Source organism: Octopus sinensis, linkage group LG6 (assembly GCF_006345805.1).
Source record: "Octopus sinensis linkage group LG6, ASM634580v1, whole genome shotgun sequence".
NCBI classification, from domain to species: domain Eukaryota; kingdom Metazoa; phylum Mollusca; class Cephalopoda; order Octopoda; family Octopodidae; genus Octopus; species Octopus sinensis.
In genome coordinates, this window is record NC_043002.1 from 4217746 (window position 1) to 4235606 (window position 17861).

Here is a 17861-nt window from a genome sequence, read left to right on the forward strand (position 1 = left end):
GAGACCATGAACCATGCGGGTAGCCAGCTTCTGGACTCTTTCGAGATGCTGTATGTCTTTGAGGAGATAAGGAGAAGAGGCTTGAATCCCATACTCCAATATGGGGATGTAAATAAACGAACACCAGTTGTGAAGCAGTGATGAGGAAGAAACACAAAGACATACACATAGACTTACATATATACATACATATATATACAATTGATTTCTTTCAGTTTCTGTCTACAAAATCCACTGACAAGGCTTTGGTTAGTCTGAGGCTATAGCAGAAGACACATGCCAAGTAACCACACAGTGGGACTGAACTGAGGACCATGTGTTTTGGAACCAAGTTTGTTACCATACACCCACACCTGCACCTATATATGTGTGTGTGTGTGTGGGGGGGGGTATGTGTGTATGGGTGTATATATGTATGCATGTATATATGTGTATATATATGTGTAAATATTATATGTACATCTCTCTCTACTCTCTCTCTCTCTCTCTCTCTCTCTCTCTCTCTCTATATATATATATATATATATACATCTACACATACATGTATACATATACATCTATATCTATAGAAATACATCTATACATATACAGCTAAACATATAGATGTATACATATACATGCATATATATATACATGTGTATATATATATATATATATATATATATATATATATATATATATATATATATATATTATATATATATATATATATATATTAATAAAAGGAGTTCTTCTATACACAATCACACACGCCCATATATATATATATTATATATATATATATATATATATATATATATAATATATATATATATAATACTACAAAATTAGAGAATGGAGAAACATACTTAAATCAATAAAACATCAACTATCCGATGATACCCAATCAATACTTTAATACACCATTACATATGAGTAGAGGCATTATACAAAAAGAGATATACAGTAATAGTAAAAAGATAAAGAGATATAAGTAAAAAATTTCAAATATAATATGCAATTAAATCAAAACTGACAGCTGTTTCGGCAGTGAGGGCAGTCATACCTCATTTAACCTATAAGCCATAAAGGCAGGTATAAATGAGGCATTAACAAGGATGCCCCACGGCCTCTTCAGAGAATTAAATTAAATTTGTTATAATTGTGAAAAATATTATATAATCATATACATATAAATATAAAAATATAAAAATGTAAAATATAAAAACTTATACATCATAATGCTACACTTATATAATATAATACACATTGGTACAATAAAGGAAGGTAAACAGAACAAAATAAAACAAAATATATATCAGTGTATATATTAATATTAATAAGTACCGATATTATACATATTTGGCTAATAGTTTTTTTTAAAAAAAACCTAACACATAGGGAGATGAAAAATAATAATTAAAACCATGGTTCAGTTCATAAAATTCTAAAGCTATAAAAGTTAATAAAAATTACTATTAATATTAATAATAATATAATAATAATAATAATAATAATAATAATAATAATACTAGATACAGTTAAGTTATATATATATATATATAATATATATATATATATATATATAATATATATATATAATATATATATATATATATATATACATCTATATGTATACATCTATATATATATATATAACCCTTAATTGCTTAGTATATATATATATATATATATATATATATATATATATATATATATATATATATATATATATCTTTTATATATATATATATATATTATATATATATATATATATATATACACTTGTAAATTTAAATTTAAAATAATAAGAGTGAAAAATTGAATATTAATTTGATTAATATGAATTGAAAACCAGTGGTGTAGCATATAAGACCATAGCGGATCTTCTTCTACCAAAATGGATGTCCACTGTTAATGGTTCATCCCTGTTATATAATAGTTCGACTTTAATTCTTTCAGTATTAAACTGAAAGCATCTGACATAACAATAGAGAGATGTTTTTGTTTCACTTTTGACACGTATTACTGAAATCGTGGAGAAGATATGATACTGTTGTGGGCTCGCACTGGGCAAGAAGTTAAAATTTTATTTTGCCCATGACACTACATGGACCCTAAGTAAGGTGTGCGTAAAATTTGAATGAAATTGTTTGTGTAGTTATCAAGTTTTAGGGATTCACACAGACAGACACACACATACACATTCTCAGTTTTATATATATAGATATAGATATATTTTCTTTTCTTTCTTTTGTTCTTACTCCCTCAGTTGTCAAGAAAAGGAGTGAAGAGACAGAGACAGAGAAATGAAAATCTCAGCATCATTTAAAATCAAAATTAACATTTAAGTATGATCGATATTTTCGATTTTCTTTCCTCTTAACAATGGAGAGATTAAGAAGGAAAGAAACTATTGATAGGAGGAGGGAAAGTCTCTTACGAGTGAAGGTTTCCATTCTGGGAGTTTTAGAAAGACTTTGTGTTATTTCTCCACACACACACGCACGCACGCACGCACACACACACACACACACACACACACACCTCCTTTTCCCCTTCCTCCAGTATTTATTCGCCTTGTTCTCCTTGTTCTCCATATTGTCACATTTAACCTTTTCTCTGGAAACTACTTCGAAGCCCCTGTGGGTTTACTTTTTGTGATTTTTTTGGTGGATGCGAATGCGGGATTCTGGACTCCAGAGCCAGAGCTGAAGACACCTCCGAAAGGGGGGGGGGAGGTCCCCCGCCACGTCAAAACGGTAGAGGAGTAGGGGCCGAAACCGGACGTGGTTCCTCCTGATGATGTCTTCAGCTAACTGGACCCTATAAAGGAGCTGTTGTGGCAGCAGAGCACGAAACACGGTTGTAATTCCTCAAGTTGCTCATCACTTTAGAATGACTTAGGATATATTTCCAATCTAGAATCGAAGATGGATCGAATCAGATATGAAATGAATGAGGAGAAAAAAATCAGCGAAAGAAATAGTTCTTCATGGATAAAATGAATTTTGAATGTACGAAAAACGAAGCTGGCCAGCGACCAGCTGCCGAAAACCAGCATCTTCGGTCTAATGCTCTGTCAACTGAGCTATTTCGGATGTTGAGCATTGTATATCAATCACGTTATTTCTAGTCCTGCCAAAGACTTCCTTACTGTAGATGTTGTATTCTTGACATAAAACGGTAAATTGGAGGGGGGGGGAGACTTTAAAGAATTATTTTCAACTCAAAGCTGAAGCTCTGCGCATCTTATTGACCTCTCTCTCCCCCACTTTTTTTCTCTCTCTCTCTCACATACGCAAACACACACTTAATATACAATACACATGGTATGTATTGTTTTACGCGATCACATTCGTCAGCCGAAATAGCTCAGTTGGGAGAGCGTTAGACTGAAGATCTAAAGGTCCCTGGTTCGATCCCGGGTTTCGGCATATATTGACGGATCTAGTCATTTTTTTTTTCTTTTCATTCAAATTTCATTTTAAGCATGAAGAACTATTCCTTTGCCTGCGCGGCCGTGACGACACCGAAGCACCTACCTTCCGCGGTCGACCGCGGGATTTTTTTTCCTTCTCTCTCTCGGAGCCAATCCTTCTTCCGAAGGTACGGATCCATTTTGCCGACTTTCCCCTCCATTTTAAGACGGATTCGACGCATCTTCGATCCCAAATTCCAGTCACTTCTTCAAACCTCAAACTTCTCTATCGTGCACTGAATTTATATTGCATAAATTTTCAGCAACATTCTTCCATTTTATGTAGACCTCATGTACGACGTGTAGACTTGTATTACAGTCTCAAAAACGATTTCTGACTCGTTCTTTCGCCCATTTTTGTACCATATGCCTTCTATCTTCAGCGGAAATCCTTGGATTTTTCCACTGGTCAACTAATTTCTGTTTCCGTTTATATTTTATTTTAGGCATGAGTTCTTTTCAGTTATTATCTCTTTCTTCTTTCTCTTCATTTTACATTCCATCCGTCTTCGATTGCAGGTTCCAACTATTTCACATAGCTTGTCTATCAAAGCCCATGTTTTTAAAATTATGTTACATAAATTTTTGCGTGTTTCTTCCATTTTATGGACAAATCTTATGTTCTTCATGACTTGTATTGCAATCTCAAACGATTTCTGACTCCACCTTCCTTCCGCTTTTCGCCAGAAGCCGTGCGTCTGCACAGGAAATCCTCGAACTTGTTCACTTTTCATCCATTATTAAAATTTGTTTTTTGCCTTCAGGACAACGATCAATACTGCAGTATTGAATGAAACTTCTTCCATTCCACACACACACACGCCCACAAAAGTATTTAAAAACAATAGTAGAACCGTATTTGCCCCGTCGACACGCAACTTAGAACGACATAATTAGAAGGGTTTTCAACGTGGCTGGCTTCCAGTCACAACTGGAGCCAGTAGGTCTTGACCGCGGGGATGGTAAGCGTCTCTTCCCATACGAGGCGAGATAGATTCCTAATCAGGGATGCGGTGTGCCTCGACACGTTCTTCAGCTTCAAACTTGCTACATCGGACACAAACCTGGGTATCGTTGCTCGTAACGCAAAGGGAGAGGAAGATAAACAAATTCGGGAGCCTGACGGGTGGATATCATTTTGTGCCGGTTGACGACGTGATTTCAGGTCTTCTCAGACCTTGCACGGCTGATTTCCTCTTCCAAATCGGGATAACTGCGGCCTGTCTGAGAAATGATCCCCGCAAGGTGGGGTGGTTGTTGCAGCGAGTGTCACTGGCCATTTTCCGCGGTAACGCCATTGCTGCAATGTCCGCGAGGCGCCGCTGAACACGCCATTTCGCATGCGGTATGCAACCGGTCGCTCCCTCTCCTCCCATCTTCTGCTCCTTGTTTTTCTTTTTCTTTGTTTCCTAGATGAGATTGATATGTTTTTTTTCTCTCGATTATTTGATCTTTTTATACTGGGTCGATTCATTGACTAAAAATTCTTGGAGGTGGTGCCCCAGCATGACCGTAAAAAAGTAAAAGATAAAAGAGTCCTTAAACATGTCGCTTTATGTTAAAAATTCAGAATCTGTGATAAAAAAAGTCTTTCGCAAAAAGTAAATAATCTATGATTCTTTTGAAACGAACTTAATGTGAAGTGAATATCCTAGTGCACTTTTGGGGTGCACAAAGCAATCACTCACTAGCCGTTGCTTTAATAATCCAGAATTCTACTAGTCAGAAACAACAGGACGCAGACGTAAAATATACATATAACTACTTTATTCTCTTTCTTGGTAAACAATAACAATAAGTGTGTTATCTGATGTCCTAGGTTCGGGCGCGCACCGCTATAAGTTAATAGATTGTAATATTTACAATGTCCAGCCCAAAAACAGAAAGGGGTCAAAATGGCGTCGAACAGGAAAGTTGAAATGTGGTCGACAACAATTTGGTTAAAGGTATTTCGGCCGACTGCTGCTAGAATCAAGCCCTGACGGAGAGAGAATATACGCGTGACCGTCGCCTTCAATCGCTGGTTCCCAAGTCATTGGCTGCTGCTGCTAGCGGTCAAACGTTCTACGACCCCTTTGCCTCGCTAACTGCTACGTAGGCAATAGGGTCGTGCTACCGGTGGTTCGCGCATGCGCGAGAGGGCCCTTCCTTTCTGTGCCTTGGTGAAGGCACCAACACGCGCGAAATACAAATGGTCGGTGCGCGAGCGCGCGTTATAATATCACTACACTTTTTACTCTAGGCACAAAGCCTGAAATTCTGGGGGAGGGGGACTAGTCGATTACATCGACCCAGAAAGGATAAAAGCCAAAGTCGACCTCGGCAGAATTTGAATTCCGTAGCGGAAGAGACGAACTACTGTAAAGCATTTCGCCCAGCGTGCTAACGATTCTGCCAGGTGGCCACTTTATGTCTGATATTCTCTTCAGGAATTGCATTACAACCTCAAACAATTTCTAACTCCACCTCTCATCTTGTTCCGAGGAAACATTTGACTCTGTTTACTTTCTCTTCACTATTTGCAGTTTTATTAGAGACAACAGATCTTTTGGTTTTACTCTCATTTCTTCTTGCATAATTGTTTAAAATGTCATTTCTTGTCTCTTCTTGTCATCTTGACTTAAGTCGCGCCCCGAAATTGTCACCTCGGCGATATCTACCTATGAGACATGATGTTGTGGCTAGAATCAAATGGAACACAGAACAATCCCGAGTATAGAAATCAAATATCCGACAGTGAGATAGAGGGCATAAATCACTCGTAAATTAAAAGAATAAAGGTGAAAACATTCCAATCAAGACGCCAATGAAATCCCCCCAAAACAGGCCAAATGTAATTATCCGAGTCAGATTATTATGTCTGCCTCGCAAAACTGGACGAGAAAATTATGCGGTTAGTAAAAATCAGATATTCTGAATTTTGTGAACTTAATGTCAAAGATTAGTGAAAAAAAGAAAAAAAAAAATCTGCGCCGAAATGATGATAATTCTCCTCATAATTATTGGAGCACCCGGTGATGAGACGAACCGTCTCAGTACCAATTTTGAGCAGCTGGGTTTCACAAAACCAGAAAAAAAAACTAGCTAAATCAAGAGATTACAGCTACAAGCTATTAAAAACACTGTGAAAATATGTAAAACATTCAGAAAGTTTAGCATACATTATGATCTACAAATGGAATAACATCTGTATCAGTACCCATCTGTGTGTGTGCTCAAATATACGTATATTCATACGTGTACATGCATATATTTGAGTGTCCATGCATACATATGTACATTCTTAAATGCATTTGACACCGCTACGATAAACTCCCATTTCCCCTAGAGGTGTCGTATGAAATTGTCACCCATAATTATAACCCTAATATCGATCTATTGCATTTCAATCTATTTCAGATTTAGGGTTAGAGTTAGGGGTGGGGAAGGGTATCTTTTTTTCTTCACAAATGTAAATAAACCCAATCTGTTTCTTAAACGAGGGACATATTCATACTGCACGGAATGTTTTCACCTCAATATACGGTCATTGATTGGTTAAAATTGCCGGAATGCAAGAAATTAAAGACGAAATATGTTACAAACTATAGAATTTTCTCAATAAAGCCAAGAGAAAAAGATGTTTTATAGACACATTCTACCAGTATACGAAGTTTAAAATTTTTTAGTTACCTAGAAATTATGTTAAAAACTGCCGTTCAAACCGAAAAGATCCTTATTGTATTATATAGCATCAATTTTCTGCGAACTTCTTCCATTTAATATCTAATGTCATGCTCTTTCTTCACGACCTGCTTTACAGCCTCAAAAAATTTATAACTTCTTTCATTTTTCTACCGACAAAACCTTTGACTATTTACTTCCTGCCCTTTTGCAGTTTTTCCATTCTTTAATATCTAAGGTAAAGACCCCCTTCGGTCATGAATGACCATGGGATTGCACCTAGAAAGTTACCCTCCTAGACACAAGTCCGGGCAAGGTTGTTTATGGAAGACCAGCAGTCGCCCATGCATACCAGCCTCCCCTCTCCACGCCACCAGTGTTATCCAAGGGAAAGGCAAAAGGGGCCGATACAGCTTGGCACCTGTGACGTTGCAACTCATTTCTACAGCTGAGTGAACTGGAGCAACGTGAAATAAAGCGCCTTGCTCAAGAACACAACACGCAGCCCGATCCGGGATTCGAGCTCACAACCTCACGATCGTAAGCTCGACGCTCTAACCACTGAGCCATGCGCCTTCACTGAGCCATGCGCCTTTAATATCTAAACCAGCTATTATATCTAGCCAAAATATTTTACTTGTCCAGGTGAAAGATGGCAACGCTTTCCAACGTCTTTATTCTACCTGTTTTGCTTTCAAACCAGCCAGCTGATTTTAGCTGGTAGCGCTGACTAGTGACGATGGTGGAATTAAAGAAATATGTCATAGCGAAGTAATTGATTAAAGTGACCATAAATTTGTCGCTTTGTATTAAAAATCCAATATCTGTATTAGAATGTCTTTAGCAAGAAAATAAATAATCTATTTGAGAGACAATACAAGTGACATTAATAGTTTAGAGTCAAAATATCACCAGCCGAAATAGCTCAGTTGGGAGAGCGTTAGACTGAAGATCTAAAGGTCCCTGGTTCAATCCCGGGTTTCGGCATCCGGTGGCTGGTCTGCTTATTTTCTTTTTTGTATTCTTTTTTTTTTCTTTGGAATCTTGCTTTATTCCCGAAGAACTATTCCTTTCATCAATTTATTTTCGTTCATTTCATCCCGAATTTGACTCACACTTCATTCCATGTCCCAGTTATACCACCTGGATTTTCTTGATTTATAATGGATTTATAATGTTATATCAATTTACAGTGACTTTCTACCATTTTATGCCGAACCTCATTTTCTCAAACATAGTATGTGAGAATGCTAGTGAAATATTCCTGTCAAGACGTCAATAAAATGCAAGAACAACACGCCAGACATAATGATCAGGGACTATTTATTATGCTCATCCTACTATCTTCGCAATTTGTTGAAATTTTGATGAGAAAACTTTGTAGATTAGTTGAAATTAGATGCCTCATAAATATCAACATACTGTTAAAGATTGGTAGCAAAGAAAACATCTGTACCGAACCGATGAGAAATCCATACTAACAGCTTTAGATTCCTCCTTGGAGCATTTGGTAATTTGACGAACTGCCTCGGTACCAATTTCAAGAATCTGGGTTTCTCAAAACCAAAAAGAACTCACGAGATTACAGCTACAAGCTATTAAAGACACTGTGAAAATGTGTAAAACATGGGAAATGTTTAGCATATATTATGATCAACATATGCACTCAAGTGTTCGTGTGTCTAAACATGTATATTTATACGCGTACATGCACATTTGTGTGTATGCATACATGTAAACGTACATTCATAAATACACGCACACAAGACACCCCAGTTGATGTTAAGTAGTTCGTTCTCCATTGATGAGTAATTCGAAAAATAATCCAGATAACCACACGAACATATAGAGTTGACCGAAGATTACGAACGGAAAACTCGGAGTAACGATTTCCGAAGTATTTGGTTTTTGAGAGTAAAATGTACAGAGTACTCTTTACTCTTTGTTTTTCACTCACACAAAATAAAACGAGCAACATAACTGCAGTGAGAGTGTGTGTCTCTCTCTTCCTCTCTCTCTTACACACCTCTTTCCTTTTGTGTGTGTGTGTGTGTGTGTGTGTGTGTGTGTGTGTGCGTGTGCGTGTGTGTGTGTGTGTGTGTGTGTACTCGCGCGTGCGTAGAATTAAAAAAGTGTGAGAGTTTGTCGTATGACTATTTTTATTGTTATCAGCCAGCGAGCACTGAATTGTGAGTACTTGTTTATTTCGGATATCTTTTGTTATACCTGGAGCAGCTATAGAAATAACTTCTGTGAATTCCCGCCAATTCTTCCGTAAGAAATCCATTTCTCTATTGTCCACCGGGGACTAAACATAGAGGAGAGAAACAAGGAGAGACAAAGAAATTGCAAGAGAAGAGAGACATCCATTGGTCACAAGTTAGTAGACACTGTGAGACTAATTGTCAACGACCCAGCCTGATCCAAGTCCCCTGAACTACGAAAAAGAGTAACCCCTAAATTACACAATTTCAATTCAAAAAGGGTTTGGATACATGGAATATACGCTCTTCGGTATACAAAAAGACATGTGGTACTACTTGAGAACAGTGGTCCCGGTGCGCGCACTCGCGTACTTGCGCAGCCGAGCTAGCTAGTCATGACTAGTCGATCCTTACTTTGTGTTTTTGTGTGTTGTTTACTTTCTTTAAAAAATTATTTACTTTGTATTTTATTTACTTTGTTTAACAAAAATTATTAATTTTGTGTTTTATTTATTTTGCTAGGTACTCGTTGTAGGATCGACTAGTCACGACTAGCTAGCGCGGATGCGCGACTACGCGAGTGCGCGCACCGGGACCACTGTTCTCAAGTAGTACCAAGGCATGTTTTATCGCATCGAGTTCAACAACCACAGCTCTTACTCTGCGAAAGTAACGAACGGAGCAGGTGGCAGCTTGACCTGTTAGAAACAGCAGCCAAATCTTACACAAATCATATCCTTCCGTCTTGAAAATGAAGAAGCACCCATTAGATGCAGTAGTCCTAGGTGTACCCATATTCGTAAAAGTAAATAAAAGTGACGGGGTCGATCAAGCTGGAATACCTTCAAAATCGAACATTGAACGGGAAGTATCGGAGTTACTATTTAAAAAAAGCGTAGATATCAAATTGAATTTATATTCTATTTCTGTGTACAATAATAGGTGTTCATTATCTTTTAATTTTAATTATATTATTTTACAGATGATGTTCTTCACAGTTTTTATTTACACTGTTTTAAATAGTCTTCGAATTAATGTTTTGCTTTATATAAACATATTAATCTGTTCGCCAACAATTTAATTACAATACAGATAATTACATTTGTATATTTTGGTTGTTACTCTTTACTCTTTTACTTGTTTCAGTCATTTGACTGCGGCCATGCTGGAGCACCGCCTTTAGTCGAGCAGCTCGACCCCGGGACTTATTCTTTTGTAAGCCCAGTACTTATTCTATCGGTCACTTTTGCCGAACCGCTAAGTAACGGGGACATAAACACACCAGCATCGGTTTTCAAACAATGCCAGGGGGACAAACACACACACACACATATACATATATACGACAGGCTTCTTTCAGTTTCCGTCTACCAAATCCATTCACAAGGCATTGGTCGGCCCGGGGCTATAGCAGAAGACATTTGCCCAAGATGCCACGCAGTGGGACTGAACCCGGAACCATGTGGTTGGTAAACAAGCTACTTACCACACAGCCACTCCTGCGCCTTATTATCTTAATTTTTTTTTTAATAAAATAATGGAAAAAAAAAAATAAGGCATTCTGCCAATAATAGTTTCATGTACTGATAATGTTGAAAAAAATTGATAATATATTTTTAAATGACTTATTTAAAATTTAGAGACGAACTTAAAACGAATAGTGTGTAAGAGATGTTTAATGGATTTGATTACTTGAAGAACTACTGAAGGAAGAACATTCCAATAGAAACGTGACGAAGCGAACGAGGCATGGAAGTCCGTTGTGTATGTCCGTTCTTCGTTTTTGGTCTCTTTTACGAAAGACTTGCATCACTAATTTATTATAAATGTAATTTAAGTTTGATCAAATTCAGCATTGACCAACATCAATTTTACAGTAAAAAAAAAAAATTGAAATTCAGATACATACCTTATTATTAAATAAATACTATCGGTTTGTGATCAATTTTTATCAGCCGAAATAGCTCAGTTGGGAGAGCGTTAGACTGAAGATCTAAAGGCCCCCGGTTCAATCCCGGGTTTCGGCATCCGGCGGCTGATAATATTTTTCTTTTTAGATACATATTTTTTCTTTTTTTCAGTAGTTTTTATTTGAGTATATTGGCGTTACTGCCCCGCCCATCCTGTTTTGTACATCACAATAACACGTCACAATTTTTACTTTTGCATTGGAATATGTATTCCTTGTTCGATCGATGGATAAGATTTTTAGTCAAGTTTCGTTTTTCACTGCAACTTAATCCGCCTTTTCACACTTTTATGTCAGTTTGGTAGAATTGCGCATCACTTTTGCTTTCACTTCGCTCCGATAACCGATACAAACTCTACATGGAGCCATCACAAAACTTACAAATCTACGCAGAAAAGACACGATGTCTTCAACAACAAACTAGTTTTCACATTTCCTATCCTAATTACAAATCAATGTCAAAGCTTTTGACTCCATACCTGCCTTCCATTCATCCAAAAAATACCCAATTCTACCCCCAAGCAACTACAAAATGTTGGTAAAGCATTCCCAGAATACGTAATTTTCCTTTCACTTTCCCTTTTAACCTATACCTACACGATTTGCCCACACCTTCATAAAACATACTGACAGCCTTATACGCAGTGTATAATAAGCCCTATCTGGTCGTGAGGGCTGACCATGTATTTTCGTTTGTTTGTGCAGGCGTGGGCAAGGATTAAAAAAAAAAAATTTGTAGAAGACTGACAATTATCCGTGTTAACAAGTCACCTCTTTTTACATCATCGATATGTCTAAGAGGAAGGCTGCCGCTTTGGGCCGATATAATTTGGCATCAGCGTCGATGCAGGCTTTGCCGTCAGAACGAAAAGAATCGCAACTGACACCACAAAGCAAGGCATACAGACGACACTTTAACAGTTTCACCAATTCATCGTCCAGAAAAAAAAAAAAGCAAAATGAAAGAAAAAACAGCAAAAATTAAAAATTAAGAAATACACGGAATTAGAAGCAGCATTAATCGCCCCATTTAGCCCCAAACATTGTGCACAACAAGCAGAGTGCACACTAATAAATACCTTTAACGATTACTGCTGAGAAAAAAGCAACGGTCATTCCCCCGATTGAAACGACCCTGCCCAACTTCACTGTTGCTACCCCAAGGAGCCATGTTCAATCCCAGACCCTTGCTCATACATCTGCACGCTGTTGTAACGTATCTAATTTTTTTAGACCATATCATTCAATTTGAGGGATATTTGGCTGATAATTCTAGACATTGCTCAAATAAAAGATATATAATCGTACCCGACCCTAAACACGAGTTACAAGCAATCGCTTCACAATCGCTCAAATGCTGGGTTTTATTGCAAACGGTAACCAGGAATCTTTTCAGGCTGAAACACATCCTTAACGTAGGACCGCATCTTAACAACTAGCCCTTCTCTTCGGAGCCTGAAGATATTTCACCCCACCCCCAATTGTCGACATTCTACAGGGATTAGGAGGAGCCCACAATAAATTATTGCTTCCATATCTGAGATGCTGTTGCTGTTGCTGTTGAGCGAAGCGGTCTTCGTCCCAGAGCTCGCAAGATGGGAGAAGTCCGAAACGTGGTCCTTTGCTATTCGTAAGACCCGCAGAAGAGAAAGCAGGTCAACCCCCGACACCGAGAGCATCGACGGATGGATGAATGCGCATCCAGGCTCAGCGGTTGCGTAGGAAGTTGGGGACGAGAAACAGGAAGAAAGAGTGAGAGAAAGTTGGAGCAAAAGAGTACAACAGGGGTCGCCACCACTCCCTGCCGGAGCCTCGTGGACCTGTAGGTGTTTTTCACTCAATAAACACACACAACGCCCGGTCTGGGAATCGAAACCGCGATCCTCCGACCGCAAGTCCGCTGCCCTTACCACTGGGCCATTGCGCCTCCACTTGCTGCTGCTACTGCTCACACAGATATCCCAGACCGTATTTCAGAAAAGAAACACTCAACTTATTGGCATAAAGTCACTCACTGACATGGGATATTTTCAATCTCGAAACTTCGGATACTGGTTGAATGTCACACAACACGAAATAACTTCTAAAATACAAAATTTTGTCAAAAACGTTAAAAGTAAACCGTGTTCTATGCGACACATTCAACCAGTATCCAAAGTTTCAACCAGTTTAGTTAAAAAAAAATTAATTAAAAAATCTGCGACTGAGATTGAAAAAGACCCCCTGACATGTTCCTATTTTTGGCCCACGTACCCGTTGCCTCCTTTCTTTGTCTTTTTGCCAGGACTATAATCTCTCTCTGTTCCTCTGAGCTGTCTGATCTCACGCCAAGTCTGCTTAGGTATTCCTGAGACTTGCTCTATCTTCCTCTCAATAACCTTGTTCTGTCCAACCCTCTGAGACCTCGCACTGTGTCCAGTCCTTCCCTCCCAGAACGCCTCCCCCCCTCAAACTTCCGCTCTCATGTTTTCCTCGCAGGTGTTGATTTGCAATGGTTCAAGAACATTAATAACAACTCGCTGGTCATCGAGGGCCCTTTCCTCCAGATCCAGCAATTAGAAAAAAACAAAAAACACAGCAGAAACAACAAAAAACAACCCACCAGGTGAAGGATAATGAAAAGGATCCTTCAGCGGTCCAAGGTCGTCACGAGGGTCCTCTTTGTCTCTTGAAAAGATTTATGAAACCTCCTCTCTCCCCTCCTCTCAATTTGTCTTCTATTTCTTTTCACTCTTATTCTTTTCTACTCTAGGCACAAGGCCCGGTAGTTTTGGGGAGGGGGCCAGTCGATTAGACCGACCACAGTACGCAACTGGTACTTGATTTATCGACCCCGAAAGGATGAAAGGCAAAGTTGACCTTGGCGGAATTTGAACACAGAACGTAAAGACGGACGGAATATCTATTTCTTTACTACCCACAAGGGGCTAAACACAGAGAGGACAAACAAGGACAGACAAATGGATTAAGTCGATTATATCGACCCCAGTGCGTAACTGGTACTTAATTTACGACCCCGAAAGGATGAAAGGCAAAGTCGACCTCGGCGGAATTTGAACTCAGAACGTAACGGCAGACGAAATACCGCTAAGCATTTCGTCCAGCGTGCTAACGTTTCTGGCATCTCGCCGCCTTCTTTTCACTCTTATTCTCTCACCCCCGCCACTCTAATTGTATTTCTCTCCTTTCTTCTTCCTTTCCCTTTAAGAAGTATTTATCTGCTGTATTCACTGAATATCACCTTTTATCAAAGCTTCTTTGGCACGTGTCATGTCCGGGAATTTTATGTTATATCCCAAGTCAACTTCGATCGAATAGATCTTTATCTCACGGCATTCCAGATGAGATCATCCCATCTTGATATTTAGGCTTAGTGTATCTTGGACTATATTTTCGACTGTACCTTTCTTTTCAAAGGTGGGAGAGTGTGATTTGAATACTTAGCTGCTATTTCTAATAGTTCGAGCGACAGCATAAAAGTTCCTTCGTTTGTTCGGGGAATTTTGTGCCTAATATCGATGTTCTTTTTAATCGACCCAGGGAATGCTATAGTTTGTCTTCCCTGACTATATTAAGAGATGAACGAAGGGAACGACCTCTCAACAGTGGGGGACCTACTTGTGGACTTTACTGAACGACTGCCCAGTTTCTATCGCTTTGTCAGAAAACAGTGGACATAGGTAAACAGGCTGGGTCAGCTTACGGCAGAACAACAGCTGACCGGTATTGGTGAGGTTATCCTAATTCACCAATATGTCAGATATCACCATGAGCTATAGACCACACCGTGTTGCATTGTCCAGTACTTTCGATCCCGGGCTTCTATGGAACAACTCGTGATGATGACAAGGTATGTACCAACTGGATTTTGAATGCAAATTTAGTCGTGTAAGAAACTATATGAAACGACTTTTCAATGAACCAATGAGGGCGTCTGCATATGGTCACTCGACCTGCAGGAAATAGCTACCAGAGGTCCAAACAATCATATCCCACCATCTAAAATAAGACACATTCAACACTGTAGTCATTGAAATACCAAAGGACGAGATATTTAGGATTGTGAGAGGTTTTATGATCGCTCTGCTCGATCAGGATTGACTGGAGACAATATAAGAACAGCTGAAACACGTATTTTCTCTTCTACTTTTCGATTTGTTTTCGGTTGTCTTTCATTGCAGAAAGTCTTTTCGTGTCCGAACAATATTCGAAGATCGTTCTACGAAATAATATTTCCTCCGTATACTAACGTTTTTATTTAAAGATATTTATTTGAAGATATAACTTCCACGGTTATAGAAACCAAATGTGTTTCTTTCGATGGAAATTATTCAACTATTCAAAATTTCGACGTTAATCCGTTCACTGTTATCCCAAACGCTGACGATGACGTCACTTGGTTCTTTTTGCATCAGATTATTTTCCTATTTGCATAGAGACAAGATCGTAAACAAAACAAGCCATTCGAAAAGAGTCGGAGTTTTTCTTTTTTTCTCTGCCAGCTGTTTTGAAACATTTAAATCTGTTCATTTATGTAAATATTTTGAGCAAGAAATGTTTCAAACTAGCCTCGGAAGCTGCTTTTTATTTTCTCCATCTATTGCTTGGTAAAGATCTTATATTTACGTACAGAACAAGTACAAACGGTTGGTTTTTAAGTTTATGACCAAGTGTGTATCAAAGAAAAGCAGTAGAGATTGTTATGCTGGCATCCAACAAGATTTATCCCCCAGTTCCCGAAAATCAGGAACGTATTGCCCGAACAACGAGTTTCTGAAATTATTACAGAACAGCTCGCAATCTTCCATCAGCGCGGAGATGAACACCATGGAGGTACCGAGTTCAAAGATACGAAACAGCATGTCACCAAATCTAAAATCGATTCTAAAGAATCCTCTTCAGATAAAACAGCGACATAATCCACACGAAACGATCAAAAATAGCGAAAAAGAACTAAAAGTAAAGAACACATCGGGGAAAAGCGGCAGGAATACGTCGAAGAAGAGTTGTAAGGGACCTTTCGTGCCATTAATGGAATCAACACTTGAATTGAAGCAGAAAGCGCAAGATTTGTCGAAGGAATCGTTGTCGAATCGAGTTCAGCGTTGGCTGGAAACTGTTGTGATCCCAGATCACGATGTATCTTTGAAAACGGGTCATCCCCCAACACAAAAGCAGAAGTCATACAACCGACACGACCTTAATTCCTCCAGCAGGAAATATGGTAACAGCACTATAAAAAAGCAGTAAAAGTGTCACCATTCTTTCTGTGTTATGATTTTTATCCTCTCCTCTTCCAAATTCTTCCCGTGTTTCCTGTAATTTCCTCGCCTCTTTCTCGGTCATTGTTTTTGATTTGCTCCGACAAAAAAACTGTATAAATGATTGTTGTTAGTATTTTTTTGTTGTTGTTTACTTAAATGACCCTTTAGATAAAAACATTTTGTTACCCGTGTTAGTGGTGTGTTGTGGTGGTGCAATGGTGGAGATGGGACGTGGCGCAGATCTATCTATAAAAGTATACCTGGTTTTGTTTGGTGGTTCGGATGCTGGGCGAATATGGGTGCGGAGACATTTGTTGACAGGTGACATGTTGGTGCCAACAATCAACAACTGGTGCCAGCACAATTACTACAAATCCATTCATGCCCAGAACACAAGTTCCTAGACAAATATAGCTTGCCCTGTGTGGACCATAACCCTAAGTATATAATATATATTGTTATATAAATAGAATTAACAGGCAAAGTTAATTTATTTAACTTCTGACATCTTTAAACTTTTCTCTCTTGCAAAGTGAAGTGGGAAAAAAGAAATTAATGGACCGGTTTATTTATCATCGCCGCTGCTAATTGCCACCGTTGCCGCTACCACCACCGTTACCACCACCGTTACCACCACCATCACCACCACCACCACCATCAGCAGTAGTAGTACCACTACTATCACTGATTCAGAATTATTGTCGGTGTGTATGTGTGTGAGTGCACGTGTGCCTGGTTGTATATGTGTGTGTAAGCGCGCACATGAAAGCAAGCGTGTAAAAGGTTTCTTCTTTTTTTATTGAGTTCATCTGACTTCGATGCGGTCACTGTTCCCCTTAAACAGTTGCAAGTCGACGGCAGTAGGAAGAACATGAGCAAGACGGGGGGGGGGATCCCTCTGGAATGCCCACTCTGGGATGGAAGGACTGTCTATACTGCTTCCTACTGTGCCTGGGTAGGTGAGGGCGGAAGAGACGAAGGAGTCGTTCGGAGACGATACGGAAGCAGTCATCTTCAAAGAACAAGGGTCACTATGATGGACACGATAGAGATCGGAGGTCGGGAGAGCAGGCAGAATGGCCAGGATAGAGATCGGAGGTCGGGAGAGCAGGCAGAATGGCCAGGATCAAGAGTATATTAAAGAAACAGTAGAGATTGCTATGCTGGCATTCAGGATTTAATTTTTAGTTCTGGGAAATCGGAAACATTGTAGTCCCAACACAGATTTATGAAATCATGACGATACATCATAGTCTTTCGGCAGTTCCGAGATGAACATTATGGAGGCACCAAGTTCAAAG

The 17861-nt window shown here is 38.8% G+C and overlaps 3 non-coding genes across 3 annotated transcripts; all 3 read left to right on the top strand.

Annotated features, from left to right (window-relative positions):
• Nucleotides 1-3343: 3343 nt before the first annotated feature.
• Trnaf-gaa lies at nucleotides 3344-3416 on the top strand. The gene has a single exon. It is a non-coding gene; the product is annotated as a tRNA-Phe (tRNA).
• Nucleotides 3417-8037: 4621 nt separating this feature from the next.
• On the top strand, nucleotides 8038-8110 carry Trnaf-gaa. Its single transcript has one exon. It is a non-coding gene; the product is annotated as a tRNA-Phe (tRNA).
• Nucleotides 8111-11281: 3171 nt separating this feature from the next.
• Trnaf-gaa lies at nucleotides 11282-11354 on the top strand. Its single transcript has one exon. It is a non-coding gene; the product is annotated as a tRNA-Phe (tRNA).
• The last annotated feature ends 6507 nt before the right edge of the window (nucleotides 11355-17861 follow it).